The sequence below is a fragment of the Furipterus horrens genome, unplaced genomic scaffold (genome assembly GCF_987537825.1).
Source record: "Furipterus horrens unplaced genomic scaffold, mFurHor1.1.pri manual_scaffold_4, whole genome shotgun sequence".
NCBI lineage: Eukaryota > Metazoa > Chordata > Mammalia > Chiroptera > Furipteridae > Furipterus > Furipterus horrens.
In genome coordinates, this window is record NW_028327174.1 from 67,582,520 (window position 1) to 67,604,443 (window position 21,924).

The 21,924-nt window shown below is 36.2% G+C and overlaps 1 non-coding gene across 1 annotated transcript; it reads right to left on the bottom strand.

Annotated features, from left to right (window-relative positions):
* Positions 1-18,880: 18,880 nt before the first annotated feature.
* LOC150012157 (U1 spliceosomal RNA) lies at positions 18,881-19,044 on the bottom strand. The gene has a single exon (XR_016511080.1). It is a non-coding gene; the product is annotated as a U1 spliceosomal RNA (small nuclear RNA).
* Positions 19,045-21,924: the final 2,880 nt, after the last annotated feature.

The following is a 21,924-nucleotide window of genomic DNA, read 5'->3' on the forward strand; positions in this document are numbered from 1 at the left end:
GGTGAATGAACTTCAAAGAGCTATAGGAACAAAACACAGAACTTGTACTCTCTAATATAATCTTTTTTATTGATTAATATTCAACATCAAAGTACATAGTCCTAGGATCATATCCTACCTAGCAATGTAAAAGGAAGGGTCAGGGCAGTCCATGGATACTGCCCTCTTTTCACCTGTCATGTGGATTCTAACTGTATTCCTGGGCCAAGAGGGGCTGGATGTCTTGGCTGCTTTTGAACAACAGTAGTGCATAAGACTTATGAGATAGTGAAATGATGATCTAAGGAATTTCCTGGAATATATTTTGGTACAAACTTAAAATAAGCTAAATTTGATTAGAAGTGAAAAAAAGAAAAGAAAAAGGAAAGCCTACCAGTAGAATAGATTTTAATATATTGAGTAATATATAAATTCATATACCTTTTGTCACAATTTGTCTTCTCACATTCTATGCTCAAAACTTGTTAAACTAAAGACATATGTTATCCTGAATACAAGTGATAAATATATTTATGAAATTATTTACATAAATACTATGATTAACTAGTTTCAAAGATCCTGATCAGTGTTTCTATAACATGACTCCTCTAAACTTGAATTCTTTCTCATCGCGCTCTTCTTCTCAATATAAAAGGACGTATGCTTGTTGTAAGAATTTAGGAAATACAGAAAAGTATAAATAATCAAAAGGTAGTAATTCAAAGAACTAATCCAACTAACCAGAGAGAACTATTATTATATCTAGGTGTATTTCTTTTCAGTCCTCCTTTCCCTAAAAACTCTAACAATGTTTACATTAATTATGATAATTATATATGTCATAGTTAATCAATAGCTTAAAACAAATGTGCTTATCCATCCTATGTATATAACATCATTTATATACTGATTTTCTTAATTTTACACATTTAAATTATTTCAAATTTTAATTCTAAGAAACAGAAAGAAAAGTATAAAAATTTAATCCTATCTCTAATCATTGCCATAAAAATTCCTTGAAGTATAGTTATTGGTTAAAATATATAAATATTTCAAGATTGATAGTTCATTGAAATTAGGCTAAAACAGTGGGAATAGTAAATATCTGGGTAAGCATAAAATTAATTTCCTATTTAATTATTAATTAAGTTAATAATTATTATTAAATTACCATTAATTATTATTAAATTAAATTAATGATAATTATTAGGAAATTATTAATTTCCTATTTAAAAGACATGACTTTAAAAGCAAAAAAACAAAACAAAACACCACTATTGATGGGTTTATAACAAATATAAATGCAATAAATATGATAATTATAGCACTAAGGACAGGGTTAAATGGAATTACCCTATTGCAAGTTTTCTATTGTACATTTTATCTGAAGTAAGTCAATACAGCTCTAAATAGGTTAGGATAAGTTATAAATGCATTCTTAAACCCTAGAGAAACTGAAAAATAATGAAAAGAGAGGTAGTCAGAAAGTCAACAGAGGAGTTAAAACTAAAATATTCAATACTAAAAATACTAAAAAATATTCAATTAACACAAAAAGAGGAAATAAGGAACAGAAGAACAAAAATAGCAATGAGAAAAACAGCACAGCGGCAGAGCTAAGTACATACAGCCGTGTGATTAATCATATTAAATATTAAACACTCCAATTGGAAGGCAGAGATTGTTAAAAAGTACTAACTATATGTTATCTATATAAAGTGCACTTTAAATACAAAGAAAAATTGATTTAAAGCAAAAAAAAAAAAAAAAAGCCCTAGCTGCTGTGGCTCAGTGGATTGAGTGTCAGCCTGCGAACTAAGTGTCGTTGGTTCAATTCCCTGTCAGGGTACATGACTAAGTTGCACGCCAGGTCCCCAGTTGGGGGCATGTGAGACGCAACCGCACATTCATATTTCTCTCCCTCTCTTTCTCCTTTCCCCTCTCTCTAAAAGTAGATTAAAAAAATAAAATAAATAAATAAAAATAAGATAAAATAAAACAAAGTAACCTTGTTTAAAAAATTAATTTAAAAAAATTAAAATTAAAATTAAAAATATTAAAAAAAAAAAAAAAAAAGAAGAAGAAGAAGGGGAGAAGTACCTCGTGCAAACAGTAAACACAGGAAAGCAGAAGTTGTATTAACATCAGAGAAAATAGACTTCAAGTAAAGGAGTATTACCAGGATCAAAAAGGGGTACTTCATGATGACAAAGGATCAATGTATTAGAAAGATATAATATGATCATTTTAAATGCATATGTAGTTTCTGGTGGATGGTGAATTTCCAGTGAAAACTTCACTCTGGGAAAGGAGGAGTATGAATTTTGGCTGGACAACTAGCCTTTCCTGCTACAGGCAGATTGCTCACCCTCTGTAAAATAGTATAATACTGTATAAGGTTGTCATGAGATTTAAATGACTGCCCACAGTAAGCATGAAATCATGTGATGCTATTGTTACTCTCATCTTGTGGCAAATTGTACAATATTCAAAATATTCATAGATCAATAGCTCAGCTAAAATAGTTGTTCCTCTTTACAGGGAAAATAATTGCTAAAGAAGGGCTAAAACAAATAGAATGCCCCCCAGGTGTCATTATAGGATCCGAAACAGCAGTGGGACCCCAAGAGAGGAAAATAATGTTACAGATGCTTGTGAGGGTGGGGGAGTGAGGTCTAAAGGGAATTGGATCCAGGGAGAGACTAGAGGAAAGACTTGTATAATGAAAAGATTAAATTTGCTGTGGGGTGTTAAATGTTGCCTTCTCCTCCATCTGTCATGAAAATATCAGCAGAATCTACATTGGTTACTAATTTGGTTAGGATAAAGTTTATGTGAGAGAAGTCAAGAGACAGTCCAGTCCAGAGCTAGTATAGTTGCTCTACAGCCTATTAAGCCCTATCCAGTGTTCTGCTCTTTTGCCTTAGGTATAGTCCTTTGTCATCTTGGTGCAATATGAGTTTTGGAGTACCATTCACCACAAACTACATTCAAACCAGCAAGATGGAAGAAGAAAAAAAGGGATACACACTCTTTCAAGATTTTCCAGAAATACTACATAATATTTCCTCTTAAATTTTATTGTCAAAACTCATCACATGGCCATTCCAAGCAGAGCTGTAGGCTAGAAAATGTAGTCTTTTAGCTGGATAGCAATATGCCCAACTAAAATTCAAGGTTCTCTTATTAAGAAGGGTATGTATCAATGCTTATAGACTGTATATGTAGCTATGTTATTTGAGTATATTTATGTGTGGAAAAAAAGATGTACATAATAGGTGGGTCTATATCATGCAAAATAAAAGGCTGTCAAAGAAAGCCAGTTTCATAAGAATTGGACAGGTCATTAAAAATGTTTCCCTTCTTTCTCATTAAATCCCTTTACAGTTATAAGCTAGCGCTTAATTATTCCCTGTAAACTTGCATCTTACTCTTAGCCCCCCAGTTAGATTTAACTTCACTGAAGGTTTGGTAGGCCTACAGGTCTAGCATAAGGAGGATGGTCCTGAAAAAAAATAAAAACACACAAAAACAAACAAACAAACACACACACACAAAGTAAAGATATTACCATAGTGTAAAATTAAAATTTTAATATGATAGTGGAATAGGTACTTTAATTATGAATTCTCACCTAGCCTAATGTTACAAACGTCTGCAGTACTGAAACTCTTTGATCTGATTCCTCATGGGCTGCCTCAATTCTTTATTTGGGCATTTGTGAAGTATCATACAAGGAAGGCATTAGGACGCTGCAGCCACTTATTTGAATCCTTATTGGTGTAGAGATCCCTAGCACTACTTGTCTGGTAGTTTAGTGGTAAACTAAAGTGGAAGTAGTCTTGAACTGAGTCATCATCCTCATCAATCTTTGAACCTAGATTGGATTTTATAACCTGTCCCAGTTCAAAGGGGAATAGATTGTGCTAGAAACATTTTCAGTGGTCTTTCTGCACTCTCTTTTCCACTTTATTTTTGTATCATTAGGTTATTCTGACCAGGCCAACAAGAAAAGCTGATGATGCTTCCCCTCTGTTTAAGGTCACTATTCATGGTTATCACCCAATGTCATCTATCCTTTTAGTCAACAAATACCCACTGAGCATTGACTATGTACTGGGCAGTGTACTCACTGCTGGGAATATACAAAGAGCAAGTGTTTAAAGGTCATATCAGAAATGCCTTTCCTGAAAGTACCATCTAAAGTAGTTTCCTTCTATATCTCATTTGTTTTATTCATATCACTTTTTAGCAATCTGTCATTTTACTTGTTTTTAGTGTTAACCCTAAGTTCAATGTGGCCCGGGAGATTGTTTCTTTCAACACTGCATCCCAGTGTCTAGCACAGTGTGATACATAAACACTTAAATACCTGACTAATTAATTAGCATAACGGACCCTGAATACATAGTTGTGGTTTTTCTGATTAGAGTTCAGACTTTAGAATAAAGAAATTATCCCAAAAAGTCTTGGGAAAAATATCTTTAATAATTGAATCATTTAGTTAGTAAATCAAGTCAGCACTTTCTACAACGATTCTAATAACTAGTATGTGTTTCGTATAAAATAAATGGATTGTTCTAATCTTCCAACATAATTCTTCCTTTTGTGAGCCAACCACTATTAGACTCAACTTACCAGCAGGTGGCGCTCCAAAGTAAAGCAGTACATACTATTATACTCTTCCATAAAAAAATTTTTTTTTCATTGGTTATAGATTAATTAGTAAGTGGTTATTAGTGAGGAAACGCTTACACATTTTTCTTTCTAATAGATTCTTCACAGTCTTACATGGCATTTAGAAAATTCTTGTTACAGAAGAATCCCTAGACAAGCTCATACGGGATATGCAAGAAATTCTAAGGAAAAAGTTAAAAGTAAAAATTATGTTGCATTCCAACATAATTTATAACCGAGAGGTGAAATGTAAGAACAAGATAAAAGGAAATGGGAAAGTAAATTGCTGATATGTCTTTCTTTCCAAATCAACTTATTTAGAGATAAAACTTGAACCAAGTGACTGGCCATCGAGGTTATTAAGTTACAAGTTCTTCAAAAACAATTTCACTAAGACTTCCTATTACATCAGGTGGTTAGAATATTCCATTTTACTTATACCCATTATTATATTAGCTGTTTTATGAAAGTATGGTAGTAAAATTTTATACACATATAGGCCAAGTATCTATCACATATGAGACTTCATGAAGAACTTAAGATGAATGAGCTTATTTCATGTTTGATCTTCACGCCAATTCTGTCAGGTATAGCAAATGTTTTTATCCTCACATGGAAGATGACTCAGAAAGATCAGGTGATTTAAGTGAGGTACCTAGCTAGTAAGTTGCAGAGCATAGAATAGAACCCAAAACTTTTGACATATTCAGTGCTCATTTTTCTAAATTATATTAATCTTCCTTTTTGTGCACCTAAGATTTATTCTATAGCATTTCAACAGCAATTATACATACAGTATTTACATTTTAGAGAGAAGTTTTAAAGAAAACAATTAATGTACTAGTTAAAAAATTATGTGTTCAAATTTAAGAAAAGACATAATTTCTCTAGTCCCTTCCAAAAATCTCTCAGAATTCCCATAGTAGTAATTCTTCTAGGCCTAAGGTCAGTTATAACACTAATAAGTTATCTGGGAAAAAAATTGAACCATTTTTACTCACTAATATTTTAGCAAGAGTTTATTACATTATCAACATTAATTACTTAAGCAAAATAGCTTAGGAAAATAATGCAGTATAACATGGTCATTAAAAGTGAGGGCTCTGGAAAGAACCAAGACATCAAAGAATATATACTGTATGATTTCATTTTTAGGAAGTTCAAGAATAGGCAAAGCTAGTCCATGTCAGAGATATCAAAATGGTGTTTATCTTTGGAGGATTATTTACTGGACGAAGCATAAGGAATATTTCTGAGCTAACAATATTCTCCTGGTTATTACACAAGTGTATAACATCAGAGTTCATAGATATATATTTAAGTGCTGTTCACTTTATACATGTAAGCTATTCCTTAATTCATAAAATCTTTTTAAAAGAGAGAGCTCTGAAGTCGAACAGAGCTGACCAACCCAGGGTTTGTCATTTATTAGTTTTAAGATCCTACACATGTTACTTAACTTGTCTAAGCCATAGAAACCTCAGAAAATTGAGGTAATATTATAATATCTATCTAGTAGGTTGTTGCTTGGATTAAGAAAGCTGACATACTTAGTGCTCAATAAATTTAGCAATCACAATTATCATTATTACTATTATTTAAAAGGGGAAGATGAAAAATAAGAGACAAAACAGAGCAGCTACATTCAATAAATAAGACTATGTTAAGTAGAATATCACCAAAGGGCAACCTTGGAAGCCTGTGGACAGAATGAAATCATGGTGCCTGAAGCTTTAGAAATAGCGCCAGTATAATCTGGTAGACTTAGCCTCTTGAAGTCAGATTACCTAAATTTGAATCCAGACTCTGCCACTTACTCGGTGTATGACACTAAGTTCTTTAGTCACTGTATGAAAAGTGGGGACATTAATATTTACTTTATATAGTTTTTGCAAAGAAAAGGCATTTATAGTGAGGGAAAAAATAATGAATTTATTTTAGAACTAGTAATTTAAATACCCGTGGCATATGTACCACTGAGATGAAATAACACCAGAGTTTTTATCTTGGTTGGGTCATTCTCATCATTCATGTCTCTGTTTAAAAGTCACGTACTAAGAGAAGACTTCCTAACTATTCTATCTAAAGTCTTGTATTGGTTTCCTAGGGCTGCCATAACAAATTAACACAAATTGGATGTCTTAAAACAATAGAAATTTACTCTTTCACAGTTCTGGAGGCTAGAAATCCAAAATCAAGGTGCCAGCAGGGCCTTGTTCTCTCCCAAGCCTCGATGGAAGAAACCTTCCTTACCTTTTCTAGATTCTGGTGGTTGCTGGCAACACTTGGTGTTCTCTGGCTTGTAGATCATCACTCCCATCTCCGCCTCCTTCATACGGCTTTCTCCCCTGTGTGTCTGTGTCTCCATCTCCTTTTCATAAAGACACTAATCATTGGGTTTGGGTCCACCCTAATCCAATAAGGTTTCATCTTAACTAATTACATCTACAAAGACCCTATTAACAATAAGGTCATGTTCTGAAGTTCTGGGTGGACATGAACTTTTTTTGAGGGACACATTCAACCCAACACAAGTAACTTTCATCAATAAGACAAAAATAAAGTAGTCAAACACACCATAACCATTCTTTATTATAAACTTATATTTTCTTTATACTACATTTTTTTCACTTTTGATTATCTGTTTCTCCAACCTAGAATCTAAGCTTCCTAAAGGTGAGACCCAAAACAGTGCCTGACATTCAGATGAGGTTCAAGAAATATTTGATAGATGAATTAATTGATTCTGACTCGGAGAAATAAAAAAAGGTAATTCAGTATAAAATAAAAAGTTCTGGGGTGGGTACATAGAGGTGCAATAGGATGTAAGAGGGATAAATGGTAATGGAAAAATAATATGATTAAAAAACTACTAAAAAAATGTTCTTAGTCATTGCCCCAGAACGTTTTCCACTACTTTCATGTCACATTTTTACTGTGATCAGTAGGTAACCAAAATAAATGAGTTGAATATTACAAAAATGAGCTGATCAACCAAGTGTTCTAGCCACAACATGGGCTTTAAATGGTATTCTGAGTCCTGGTGATGCACAGAAATCTGGTCAGATCACTGGGGAGGAGTAGGGAGGGGTTGTCAGAGGAGTTTGCCAAGGCAATGGTAAACAGCCTGGGACAGGATTGACTGAGAAGCTGAATGCCTCTAGAGCACATGGAATCACTGGCAGATGCTGGCTCTCTCTGGCTCTAGGGCTCTTCTTCCTTGAGCATACCTGGATGATCACACTGCAGCTGCATGCATTTCCCAACAGATAGTATTGGGATGGGAAGGGACTCCTGGGCACAACCTAGGATTGTGCTGGCCTGGCAGAGGGTGGCAGGTTTATTCTTTGGTTGTTCTAGAGGGCATGACCTCTGAGACAGAAGCCTGCCATTCTTCCAAAATTATGTAGTTTTTGTATATTATGCTGTTTTAGTTTATAAACTAATCCTATAAGAATGAGATAATTAAAAACTAACAGGGGGAATAATTGGGGAGGTCAGGAGTTAAAGATTTTAGCCTTAATTGATAGGCTCAAGTGATTAAAGCTGTAACTATTATAAATAGAGTTTGGCCTTAGTTCATAGGCTTAAGTGACTCACGCATGAAGAAAGCTGTTATTCCAAAATTGTATAGCTTTTGAATAAAGACTCCTTTTTTTATCACCAAACCTTTGCATTGGAATTTTGCCTAGAAGGTGGCAGCGGGCAGCAGGACCCCACTTGTTGTTCAGTAACACTGGGGTTTATAACTATTACTTCAGAGGTTACAAGAGGTATTAGGGTATGAAATTGGGTGGGACGCAAACAGAGCTACAACCTCAACCTCCCATTTGCACCCTTGCTTCAACCATTGCCATCTGTTTTATGTAGTTTTGTTTGAGAAAAATAGCTTTCTTTTGTTTTTAAGTTTGAAAATCACTGATCTAAAGATAGCAAACAACATTTTTTGTTTCAGATATTTTATCTCTTAGAGGGAAAATAATTAATTGCTATTTGCTATTGCCCTTTTAATAATGGGAGCTAACTTATAACCTCACACTTACCTTGGAATGTTTAGTTGATTTTTAAGGGTAAAACAATCATTTAGTTGACTGATAATTTTTTTAAAATTTAAACTTCTAAAAACCACTTTCAGTTGACATTACAGATTTTTAAATTCACTGTAATATTTGGATAACTATTTACATAATGTGGTAGAGCTAAAAGTGTGAATTTAGAAGTCAACTAGAATTAGGTATGAAATTATCTTGTCATTATGTGCCATTTCCTAGTTTGTCATTTCTTTTAGTTTCTTGTCTGCAAAATAGAAATAATGTTACTTATTTCATATGATTATTATAAAAATTACATAAATTATGTAAAAGTACCTTGCATGTAGCAGGTACCAAATAAATGTTAGTTTCTTTCCCTAAAATGGTATATTTAGAACTTTTTTCAAGGATCTGTTATAGCACTTACCTTAATTTCAACTTTCTCATACTGAAGCCTGGTATTCTATTTATTAGTACAGTTAAAATTTTGTTTATATTTTGCTTTCTATATATACCTAGTTGAAAGTTATCTCAAATCAGTAAGAGGCTGAAAGTCTTCTTAAAAACCTAATTAAAAGAGGTAAAATAACAAATGACTTATATCTCAAAGAATATACATTGCCTACCTTGATTTACATATGATTTTTTGCAACTGGCCTAAACCTAATGAGTGGGCATGATGCCCTATAAAACAGATGGGTGGGAAAGTGCAGGTGCCAGAAATCCAGCATGGCTACAGTTCAAGTACAATGTTAAAATGGTGACAGTTCTTGTAATTGGTCATCTGTTTCTAGTAATAACTAAGTCTATCAGAAATAGAAAACATCTGGGTCAAGATGGTGGCATATGTAAATACAGCCCACCTTCTCACACAACCACATCAAAATTATAGCTAAAATACAGGAAACCATCACTCAGAACCATCGGAAATCAAGTTGAATGGGAGTGTGACTGTAGAATTAAAGAAACCACATCCATCCAGACTGACAGGAGGGGTGGAGACATAGAACAGACTGGTCCCACACCCACATGTGGTGGATAAAAATTCAGGAGGGATATCTTGGGAGCAAGGAGTTCTAGTCTCACATCAAGCCCCCCAGCCCAGAGTGCCGGTGCCAGGAAGATAAGTCCCCATAACCTCTGGCTGCAAAAACCAGTGGGGATTGAGGATGAAAGAAACTGCTGGAATCACAGGCATTTCTCCTTAAAGAGTCCACACACAAATTACTGAGACTCACGAGGTCCAGCACTGGGGTAGCATCTTCAAAGGCACCAGTGGCACACAGGGAGGAACTGAAGTGTCTGGCATCATGGAAGGAGATGGGAGACAGCTTTTTCCTAGACAGAAAGGGAGGCAGAGGCCATTGTCTTTTTTCTGAACTCTCCCCTCACAGAGCGACAGAACTAGCAGGCAGGTGCCACATCTGAGATTCCATCAACCTGCCTAATACAGTTTGCCCCACCCTGGAGATCTGCAGAGAATCTGTCCTACCCAGCTCATGGGCCCCCCAAGATATGAATGTCTGATCTTGGCTCAAACTTCACAACTTCCTAAATCCTCTCAAACAAGCAATAGCTGGCCTCAGTAAGCACCCAGCCCCCATACTTCTTGCTAAGTGGCCCCAGCATTAGCAACAACCAGCCTAGATTCACTGTTTTGCTTTGCCTGGGAATCTCCAAGCCCAACACAAGTAGCAGCCATCTCAGATTGCTTTATAGCTTAGGCAGTGTGGCCCTGGGAAAAACAAAGGTGGGGGATGACCTTGGCGGCCACCACCTAAGAAACACTAGAGCCTGCACATCCAATGGACAGCTACAGACCATCTTGGAGCACCGCCACCCTGCCCCTACACAGCTGATCCTCCACAGAGTGTGGAGATTGGTGATCAGTGGTCAGGACCAGTCCTTGCAGCTGACTGGCCTGGGTAAACCCTCTGTTGATCTGCCAACATCAATCAAGACTCAACTACAAAAGGAGGGTGCACCTTGAGTACCCAGAATGGCTGTGCCACTGGACCCTGAAGGACACCTACTACATTAGGCCATGCTACCAAGATAGGGAGTCATAGCAGCTCTACTTAACACATAGAAACAAACACAGTGAGGTAGTCAAAATGAGGAGACAAAGAAACATGGCCCAAATGAAAGAACAGATCAAAAGTCCAGAAAAAGAAATAAATAAAATGGAGATAAGCAATCTATCAGATACAGAATTCACAGCGCAGTTTATAAGAACAAACGATCAAGGAACTTAGTAAGGACTTTAACAACATAAAAAATCCATTCAGAAACAAATGATACACTAATGGAAAACAAAAGAACAACTTACATGGAGACAACTATAGAGTGGATGAAGTTGAAAACAAATCAATGATTTGGAACATAAGGAAGTAAAAAGCAACCAATCAGAACAACAAGAAATAAAAATTAAAAATAAAAAATTACAAGGAAAGTGTAAGCAGTCTCTGGGACAACATCAAGAAGTCCAACATTCACCTCATAAGGTTGCCAGAAGAAGAAAAAGAGCAAGAAATTGGAAATCTATTTGAAAAAAATAATGGAAAAAAAAGTTCCCTAATTTGGTAAAGGAAATAGCCATGCAAGTCCAGGAAGCATGCAAAGAGGCCCACTCCAAGCTGTATCATAATTAAAGTGCCAAAGATTAAAGATAAAGAGAGAATCTTAACAGCAGCAAGTGAAAAGAAGTTAGTTATCTACAGGGGAACTCCCGTAAGACTGTCAGCTGATTTCTCTAGAGAAACTTTGTAGGCTAGAAGGCATTGGAAAGAAATACTCAAAGTCATGAAAAGCCGGGACCTACAGCCAAGACTGCTCTACCCAGCAAAGCTATCATTTAGAATCGAAGGGCAGATAAAGAGCTTCCCAGACAAGAAAAGACTAAAGGAGTTCATCATCACCAAACCATTATTATATGAAATTTTAAAGAAACTTATTTATGAAAAAGATAAAAACTACGAACACTAAAAAGGCAATAAATACCTATCTATTAACAATTGAATTTGAAAAACAAACTAAACAAAGAAGAACAAAAACAGAATCATGGATACAGAGAGCATTGATAGTTCCCAGATGGAAGGGAGTGTGGGGGAATGGGTGAGGATGTGAGGGGATTAAGGAGTACAGATAGGTAGTTACAGAATAACCATGGGGATATAAAGTACAGTGTAAGAAATGGAGTAGCCAAATAACTTATATGCATGATCCATGGACATGAACATGGGGTAGTGGAGGTGCTAGGAGGAGAGGGGCAAAGCGGGAAAATTGGGACCACTGTAATAGCATAATCAATAAAATATAATTAAAAATAGAAAACATTCTGAAATATATGAATATTTATTTAATCTTGAGCAGGAATTTGTAAATATTTAGTAATCAAATACTGTGGTACCCTTTAAACTCTATCAGTGTGCATCTGATGTAGAGAATCTTCTTTCTATAGTTATAGCTAAAAAATACCAATCTGTTAGTTTATGGTAATAGTTCTCTTTTTCTAGTTTCTTCCTTTTTAGTTTGTCCTTTCTACTTCAAATTCAGTAGTTATTCCTAATATCAATGGGCAGTGATTCCTAAATAATGTAGTAATAATATTTGCAAAGATAAAACAAGGATGGTGTTTGTTTTAGTGGTATTTAAATAAATTGAAAGTAAATAAATAAATAAATTGTTCTATCTGTACAATGGCTAAATTATGTTATATCCAAACTATACTATGAAGTGACTGATATTGTGTGCTGTAGAATATTTAAAGAAATGAGAAATTATTGTAATATTTTACCATGAAACTGTATTACACAAACTGTTATAAAAATAATATTTCAATAAATAATATACTAAGTAACTTGGGAGCTCTTTATTCTAAATTCAGAATCTGATAATTTCTCATTACCTCCTCTGCTGTTGCTCTGGTTCAAGTCATCACCTTCTTTTACTTGGACTATTGCTATAGCATCCTAACTGGCCTTTCTCCTTTTTGTCCCACTTCAGTCAGATCTTCTCTACAAAAGACATCATGTCACTCCTCTCCTTCAAATCCTCAATGGCTTCTCTCAGAGTAAAAATCAAAGTTACTAAAATAGCTTATAATGACCTCTGTGATTGAAACCTGTACCCTTCTCCATAGGACTCTCTCTACTTTCACTTCATTACCCCTTTTACCTTGTCACCTACTGCTCTCCCACTTGCTCACTCCTTTCTAGTCTTATTGGTCTTCTTGCTGGACCTTGAAAACTCTAAGGCTTAGCATTTGCAGTACCCTCTTGCCTGGATACTCTTCTCCCAGGTATTCAATGGCTGGTACTCTTTCTTCCTTCAGGTTTCCATTTAGTCACGTTTTCAGAGATAACTTCCTTTCATCCTGTTTAATATTGCAATGCTTCCCACTACCCATCCCTACCTTGGACTCTCTATTTCTTCTCTGCTTTCTCTTTCTTCCTAGTACTTAACCATATCTAACATCCCAAAATTTTATTTATGTATTTTTGTCTATTGCCTGCCTCACTCTCTGTTTCAGCTCTGTGAGGAAGTGATTTTGGTCTACTTTGCTAACCGAAGTATCTGGCACATAATAAATTGCTAGAGAGAAGAGACTTCATTTAGTGATGTAATTTCTCAAAACCAAGAGTAAGTTGTTGGAGTCCAAGAGTGAAATATAGAAAAGTTGAAGCTGAAGTTCTGTGTCCATATAGTCATTAATCTGTTTTATAAAGAACTGACACAGTGAGAATTATAATGCTTCTTTATCAATTCCACCCACAAATCAGGTAGCTAACCTGAAAATCCAAACCAGAAGTTTAAAAAAAATCAAATTAGTTTGGCTTTATTAACATTGTAAAGCCTTTAAAGAGAGAAGGACTATTAAATCTATTGTAATAGATTAGGTTGAAGGTTCTTGGGCAAATTCCACTTTCCACATCATAAGAGGATGTAAAGTACAGAAGGAGACTTGACTTACAGTGGTAAGCACACAATATAATATACAGAAGATGCATTATAGGACTGTACATTTGAAACCTAAGTAATTTTATTAACAAATATCACTCCAATAGATTTAATGAAAATTGAAAATAAATAAAAAGAAACCATGGGAATTAGAAAAAAAGAATATGTAAACTAGACAAATTTGATTACACACATTGCAATATAACTACTGTACTTTTTAAGGTTCTAGTCATACACTTGTCTGACAAATGCGAAATGTGTGTGTACTATATGTGTGTCTGTTTCGGCAGTTATTTGTCTAGTGATTATTAATGATCAGGCCATTGAACAGGTATTTGGCATAAGACTAGGGCTCCTTCACTAAAGCATAATTTTTTATTAACAAGGCCATAAGAATGTTCTACTGAAACTATGATAATTCAAGCTGATGCCATGGACTTATAGAAAATAAGATCTAACACTGCTTATTAAAATTTCACCCTTTAATCAGAACTGAAAAATAACTTTTTCTTCTGAGGAAGTCTGAATTTATATCTCTTAAATTTTTAAGATAGCTATATATTTTTAATCTGGAATATGAAAAAGTAAGCTAATGACAACTCTTCACAATTATAACATAAAATATTTTTCCAAATAAACCCAATAAGCATAGTTACTTGAGAACTCTTGCAGAAGACAAGAAGCTGTGTTAGCTGCAATGATTTCTAAGGTTTTCATTATATATCTTACACTTATATAGAGGATCTAGAGGGCCAACTTCATAGGCTTGCAACCTGTGCAGGAGCATAATGTTCTGTGCTTGGTTGTACTATCAAATCAACTACTTGATATTTATTTTTTAAGTAGAAATTGCTTGACTTTGAGAAGATCATGTACAGAACAAGTATATTTCCATGGAGAATGTATATAGGTAGAGGGAAGGTAGGGTGAGGAGAAACATGGCAGCAAAAAATTCTGGGAAAGTGGAAGTCTGGATGAACTGCTCAATCACTCTACTTAGAGTTGTGAGCTTCAAAGTTCACGTGAAGCTTCAGCTCTGCCCAAAGCTAGTGTGTCAATGTTGTTCTTTGTCAGGAAAAATTTAGGAGCATAATGTCCATAGCTCACATTACTCTGCATCAGGCTAATTGACTAATCCTTCTCCAACTTTCTACAATATTTCTGGTCAAAGCAGCTGGGTCCCAAGGCCTTGATAACTTGTGCAGTACCCAATTTCTCTAAACACGAGTCTGTCTCCCTCCCACCCCCAATCACTTCTGGAATTGGAATGCTCCTGCAGGGAATATATGAGGACCCAAAATGAGTAAGGGGTAGGTTTCAAAGATTAATTTATTATCGTTAAAAACATCTTACACACAACTGAATCTGACACATAGTTTAGTTTAACATCAATAGTTGGGAAGAACCACGGAACATGCTACCTTGGTAAGTCTATCAGATGGCAAGGTTCTCATGGCTGGTTTTTTATTTTTTTATTTTTTTTTCAGAGTTATCAACACTTATTTATTATTTTTACTTTGAATACAGGGTGTGGCAAAAGTAGGTTGTTCATATGGAAAATAATACAATAACAAATAAATAATAATAAGCACAAACTTTGTGTTTTGTGTACTCGCAAGTTTACATTGCACTGCTGACGTTAACCTTGATTGGTTTTAAAATATATACAATGTTTATATTTTAATGGCCAGAGTGTTTCCACTGCTATATTTAACATTTGTGCAGGTTAGAGGGGGAAAAATTAGAACACTGCTCTTTTATTTGCTTATCTTTTGAATCTTCAGATTGTGTTGATATAAAAGCAAAATCATTTAGGGGTCAATATTAAACAAAAATATTTGGGGGCTAAACTTATTTCTACCTAATATTCTTCATGACTAACTTTTAAATCTTTAAAAGCTGTTGACTGCCAGTTTAGCTATACAGTTTTTCAGGTACTAGAATTTCAATTGCTGTAGAGAAAGGAGGAATGATACAAAGCCTGACTTTTTCTTCCCTAGCTTAGGGAAGCATACTACATAAACACTTCTGAACTCAGAGAGACTCCAATATGAGTATAGTATAACTTTGTATAATGGCAAACATCATTAGTTTTGGCTCAGATAAACTCTGACAAAAATTCTCTACAGGTTTGGACTCTTCCCAGTTTGCATCAGTAACAGGTAGATCAAAGAGAAACATAAGATAAGCAAGGTATGGGGGAAGGGGCACAGAGCTTCAATGTGCTCTTAAGGGGCATTCAGCACCTGCACACATTCACCAACCTGAAAGCTCTCTGAACCCCATCCTTCTGAATTTTTATGGAGGCCTCATTACAGTTGGCAGTAGGCATGATTGACTCAATCTCCAGTCTCTTTCCTCTTCCCTGGAGGTTGAGGTTTGGGGCTGAAAGTTCCATTCCCTGAATAATGCAATTGATTTCCCTGGCAACCAGTCACCAATCTTAGGGACTTTCCAAAAGTCACTTCATTAACATAAACTCAGGTGTAGTTGAGGGGGTTGGGTGCTTGTAATGAGTACAGAGCCAGCTTTACCTCTCTCATCACTTAGGAAATTCCAAAGGTTTAGGAGCCCTTTGTTGAAAATGAAGATAAAAACAGATATATTTTTAACTAAAAAGAACAATATCACTGCCCTGACCACTGTGGCTCAGTGGTTTGAACATCATCCTGCACACTGAAAGATCACCAGTTCAATTCCCAGTCAGAGCACATGCCTAGGTTGTGGGCCAGGTCCCTGACTGGGGCAGGTACAAAAGGCAACAGTTGATGTTTCTCTCTCACTTTGATGTTTCTCTCTCTTTCTTCCTCTGTTCCCACTCTCTAAAAATTTTTCAGAAAAATAAAAGTAAAATAAAATAATAATATTACAATAGTATACTATAACTTTGAATTATACAAGTTATACTTGTATCAATCAAGGAAAAATGCTAGTGAAACAGTTACTTTGTGAAAAATTACATTACCTGATAAGAACTATATCTTTGTCCTTGGGAAATATATGTTCATTTTTAGAAGCCAAAACAGACACAAGACAGCATATACTAAGTGTTAAATGAGTGGTACAGAAAATAAGTTCAGAAGGAGGAGAACATTGTAGACTGAGTTGGAAAGTTTTATGAAAAAAAAACATAATTTAAAAATTTTTTAAAGGAAATCAAATATATTAGTTTCATGTTAGTAAAAGGAATACACATATATAAAATGTTTAAGTTTATGAAACATTGGTAACCTTTTCAGTAAAAGATACTGTATCTAAATTTACAAAAGTTGCCTGTTATTCAAAAGTACAAAGCAGAGGTGAATGTTATTTTGTTCTGAAAAATTTAGAACAGAAAGCAATTTGCCCTGGCTGATGTGGCTCAGTTGCCTACAAAAATGGAAAAGTCAGCATTTGTGCTGCCTGTCCCCTACCAGACCCAATAAGTAGAGACAGGGATTGAATCTTTATGTGCGCTTTATTCAGATGGCTGGCGATCTGAGAAGACAGCAGGTTTGTACCCTAACAAACCATCTTCCATTCCATTTCAAATCTACCCTTTTTATGAGAAGAAAAGTGTAGGTAAGGGTTTGGAATTCAAGGGAAAAGTTAATCAGATAAAAAAGCTGCACCATTCTTTCATCTGTTGACTGGTGATTCTTTATCTGTGTCCTGAGTGGTGGACGTGTCTCCCTGGAGCACAATGGCTCAGATACCATCTTGATTGCTTGCAGTCCTGTTGGGACATAGAGGTGAAACTGCTTATGGTCTACTGGAGTCAAGGTGGGTTATACCTTCAGTTCCTGAAACAATAGCTTTTTCCATTGATTACTAAGATTTTTAGCTATTACCTAAAACTAAACTTTTCCAACATTTGAGTCCCCCATCAGTTGGAGAGTCATCTCATACACTGAAAGGTTGTGGCTTCAATTTCCAGTTAGGGTATATACCTAGGTTGCAGGTTCGACACCTGGTCAGGGTGCTTACAGGAGGCAACCAACCAATGTTTCTCCCTCACATTGATGTTTCTCTCTCTCTTTCTAAAAGCAATGAAAAATGTCCTCAGGTGAGAATTTTAAAAATAAATAAATAAAACAGAAAGCAGTTTGAAAATAGAAAAGAAATACAGTTATTATATGTCTATGGTTACCTCTGATTATCTAGTTAGTTTTCTAAAAAGTCATGTCTTAGAAACATAATGATTAGGAGATTTTATTTAGCTCTCCTGAATAACAGATGTTGTATGTAAACTGATGAGGGCTGACTTTAAACAAATTTATAATACAGTTAGCAATACCTGAAAAACAGATGGAATGAAGCTCAAATAAGATAAAAAGAACCTAAATTATTCAAATTTCATTGAATGAATCATAAATGTCCATTTTTCTAACTACTCATACCAAAAAATAATTATGCTTGTTAGTCCTCTGCTCAATTTGTAGCATGAAGTGAGTAATCTACATGCTTCCCAATTTATCTTGTTATTTTGAATTTTTAACATAACTTTGAGAACACCATTACTTTTGAACAAGGAAAAAGTAAAGTACATTTACTTGTGACCTACACATGCCAGTATATAAAATCATTTACATTTTTAATGATGTTATTTTTTTCAGTCCCTTTGAAAATAGTTAATCCTTCATACTCTCAGATGCTTAAAACATTTATCATCTATCTACAGTGATGTCTATTGTGGGGGTTCAGAATGAGTCACCCCAAGATGTGCCTCTATGATATACAGTTTGTTTTGAACTAAAGGCTGCTTGAGCAGGATACTCAAAAGAGAGTTCTGCCCTTCCCTTAACTGCCTAGAAGAACTTAATTTAGAGGCCAGGCCCATATACGAGATCATCAGAGATAACCTCTTTTGACCTATCTGTAGGTCAGGGCAAACTTCTATTTACTAAACATCTGCTCTTCTTATCCTGCAGTGACCTTTGAAGCCCTCAGGCACCTTGCTCACCCCTAACTCAGAAGGTCTTATCTACCCATGCTCCCTTTCTATCTCTGAACTTCTGCATGTTGGGTCTCTGATTCTCTCATGTATGCAGGGGTCTTACACATATGTATGTATTAAATTTGGTTATTTTCTCTTGCTAATCTGTCTCATGTCTATTTGATTATTAGACCAGGCAGAAGAACTTCAAGGGTAAAGTTTCTTCCTCCCTTACACTATCTTTTAAGTAAGTAAAAGATAATAGACTCATATCTTCAAATAGTTATCTACGGTGATGGTATATCCACTTTATTTTTTTCATGGGAGAGCATGAACACAGTTCCCCACTACCACAGATTATTCAGTTGAGTTTCCACTATTTGGGGAAATTGCAGAGGTCAGCACATCTGAAGTGCAATGGATAAGCCTCGCCCTGGGAAAACTACCTTCATAATCATGGTATCTACCCTGCCAGGTAAGTATCCACTTTATTTTTTATAACCTAAAAAAAAATTAAGTCTTGAAAAAGACATCCTTAAGGACTAAAGCATGTATGTATGTGTGTTTATTTATGTGTCCATATGTCAATGAGAGTTGTTCCTTCAAATAGGCACTTGGTTAACTCCCTCATTTCTTTAGCTGTTTGCTCCAGTCTAATGTCACCAAGACCCACTCTAACTTGCCAATTTACTAATGAACCCTATTCTTTTAGTATTTTCTCTGGTCTATTTTTCTTCCTATAGCACAAATCACCTAATACAGTATATAATTTATTATGTTATTATTATTTATTGTCTGTCTTTTCCTGCTAGAATGTAATGGTCACATAGTCTGTGATCTTTATCTGTTTTATTCATTGGCATATGTCAAGAGCTTAGGATAAAGCCTGGAACATACTAACCACTCAATAAAAATCTGTTGAATTAAAATGCAATGAAATTAATGAGACTAGAAGCAACAAAAAATCCATTTCTATGAAGATATATCTGTACATAGCAATATGCTTTTTGTAAAGAGAAGTTAATCATGTTTCTTGAATGAGGATGTTGATATTAAAAAATGTCTTTGACTTCCAGCCAAGATGGAGGTGTAGACAGATATGCTGTGTCTCCCTCCACAACTAAGAAGGAGTACAACTACCTCAAAATTAGAAACAACCAGAAGTTCCAAAAAATCAAACTGTATGTGAGTCCAACAAACAAAGATATAAAGAAGAAATACTCATCCAGACAGGTAGGAGGGGCGGAGTCAGGTCTGAGAAGACATGGTGTGGTGGTGGCAGCAGCAGGCCAGCGGAAAGCGCACTTACACATTTTAAAAAGTCAGGAGGGACACTTGGGGAGCGTTCCCAGCTCCTCACTAGACCGCACAGCTCACTGTTTCAGCACCGTGGAAAATCAAGCCTCATTGCTTTTGATTGTGAAAAGCAGTGGCAGTTGGGGCAGAGGCAGAAACTGCCAGTCTCTCAGCATAGTCCACCTGTTTAAAGGGCCCTCACAGTCCTAGAACATCTGCAGACACACCCACTCTGGGAACAATGGCCAGGGCAACAGCTAGAGAGGCACCAGTCCCATACGGAAGTGGGAAAAGTGCCTGGAACAGGGGCAAGTGCTGAGAAAGTGGCATTGTTCCTTCTCAGACCCCTCCCCCACATACAGCATCACAACGTGGTGAAACAGGTCACCCTGTACTGATGAATGCCTAAGGCTCTGCCCCTTACAACATAACAGGAGCAACAGCTCTACCTAAGACATAGAGGCAAACACACAAAGGAGACTTCTGGCCAAGATGGAGGCCTAGACTGACATGCTCTGTCTCCCTCCACAACTAAGAAAAAATGCAACTACCGCAAAACAAGAAATAACCAGAAGTTCCCTAAAATAAATGGAAGTCCAACATATAAAGTTATAAAGAAGTGGTGCTCGTCCGGACCGGTAGGAGGAGCGAAACCAGGGCGGAGAGGTCAAGCTGTGCAGGCGGTGGCAGCAGCGGCGATGGCAGTGGGATGGCGGTAAGCACAGACACCCTTATTTAAGGGTGACAAGAAGCACCTGAGGAGCACCCGCAGCTGCAGACCAGACCCGTCAGCTTGTGCTTCCAACGTCAGGAAAGGCAGACCCCCATTGCCTTGGACTGTAAGGCCCAGAAGGGGTGGTGATGGAGGAGGAGACTCCTGGTTTCTCAGCAGAGAGTGAATGGCAGGAATGCATCTTGGACCCCCCTCACCCCACAAAATGCCACAGCCTGGTGAGAAAGGTCACCCAGTTCTGGCAAGTGCATGGGGCTCCACCCCCTATTGTGTAGGAGGTGTGACGGCCCTGCCCAGGAGACAAAGATAAACACAAAACTATCAGTATGGCACAGATCATGAAGAGATCCCAGTGATGCAGCTGACCAGACAGCAAATATCTAATCTAATGGCTCAGCAGATAGGAAATCTTTCTGAGGCGCAATTCAGAGCTTCGGTTAGATGAATGCTTACAGACCTAACAGCAGATCTCAAACAAGATGGGGAAGGAATGAAGGCTAGTCCTGCTGAAATGAACAAAAACACATACGAAATTAGTGGTGAGGGAGAGAAAACCAGGGACCAAATCAACAAATCAGAACATAGGGAAGGAATAGTCAACCAGTGCAGAAAGAGGAAATGAAAAGTGAGGAAAATGAGGAGAGGCTCAAAAACCTATGGGACAGCTGTAAGCAGGCCAACGTCCAAATAATAGGGTTGCCAGAAGGTGAAGAAGAAGAACTAGAATTTGAAAAATTATGCGAAATAATAATGAAGCAGAACTTCCTTAACTTGGGGAAGGAAATAGACTTACAGGTCCAGGAAGCACAGAGAGTTCCAAAAAAACTGGACCCAGGGAGAACCACACCAACACACATTATAATAAAAATGTCGAAAATTAAGGATAAAGAGAGAATCTTAAAAGCAACAAGAGAGAAGAAAAGAATTACGTACAAAGGGGTCCCAATAAGACTCTCAGTTGAGTTCTCAAAAGAAACTCTGCAGGCAAGAAGGGACTGGCAAGAAATATTCAAAGTAATGAAAAGCAAAAACCTACAACCATGATTACTCTATTCAGCGAAGCTGTCATTCAGAATAGAAGGGCAGAGAAAGTGCTTCCAGGACCAAGTAAAACTGAAGGAGTTCATCAGATCTAAACCACTGTTCTATGAAATGTTAAAGGGACTTGTTTAGGAGAAAGAGGATCAAAACTATGAACATTAAAATGAAAACTGTATCACAACAACCAACAACAGAAGCTAGGGAACCAAAACAAAGGCAAACTAAGTAGGCAACGAGAGTGTGAAAAGAATTATAGGTATGGGGAACATTATTGGGGGAGGTCAGCAGGGAAG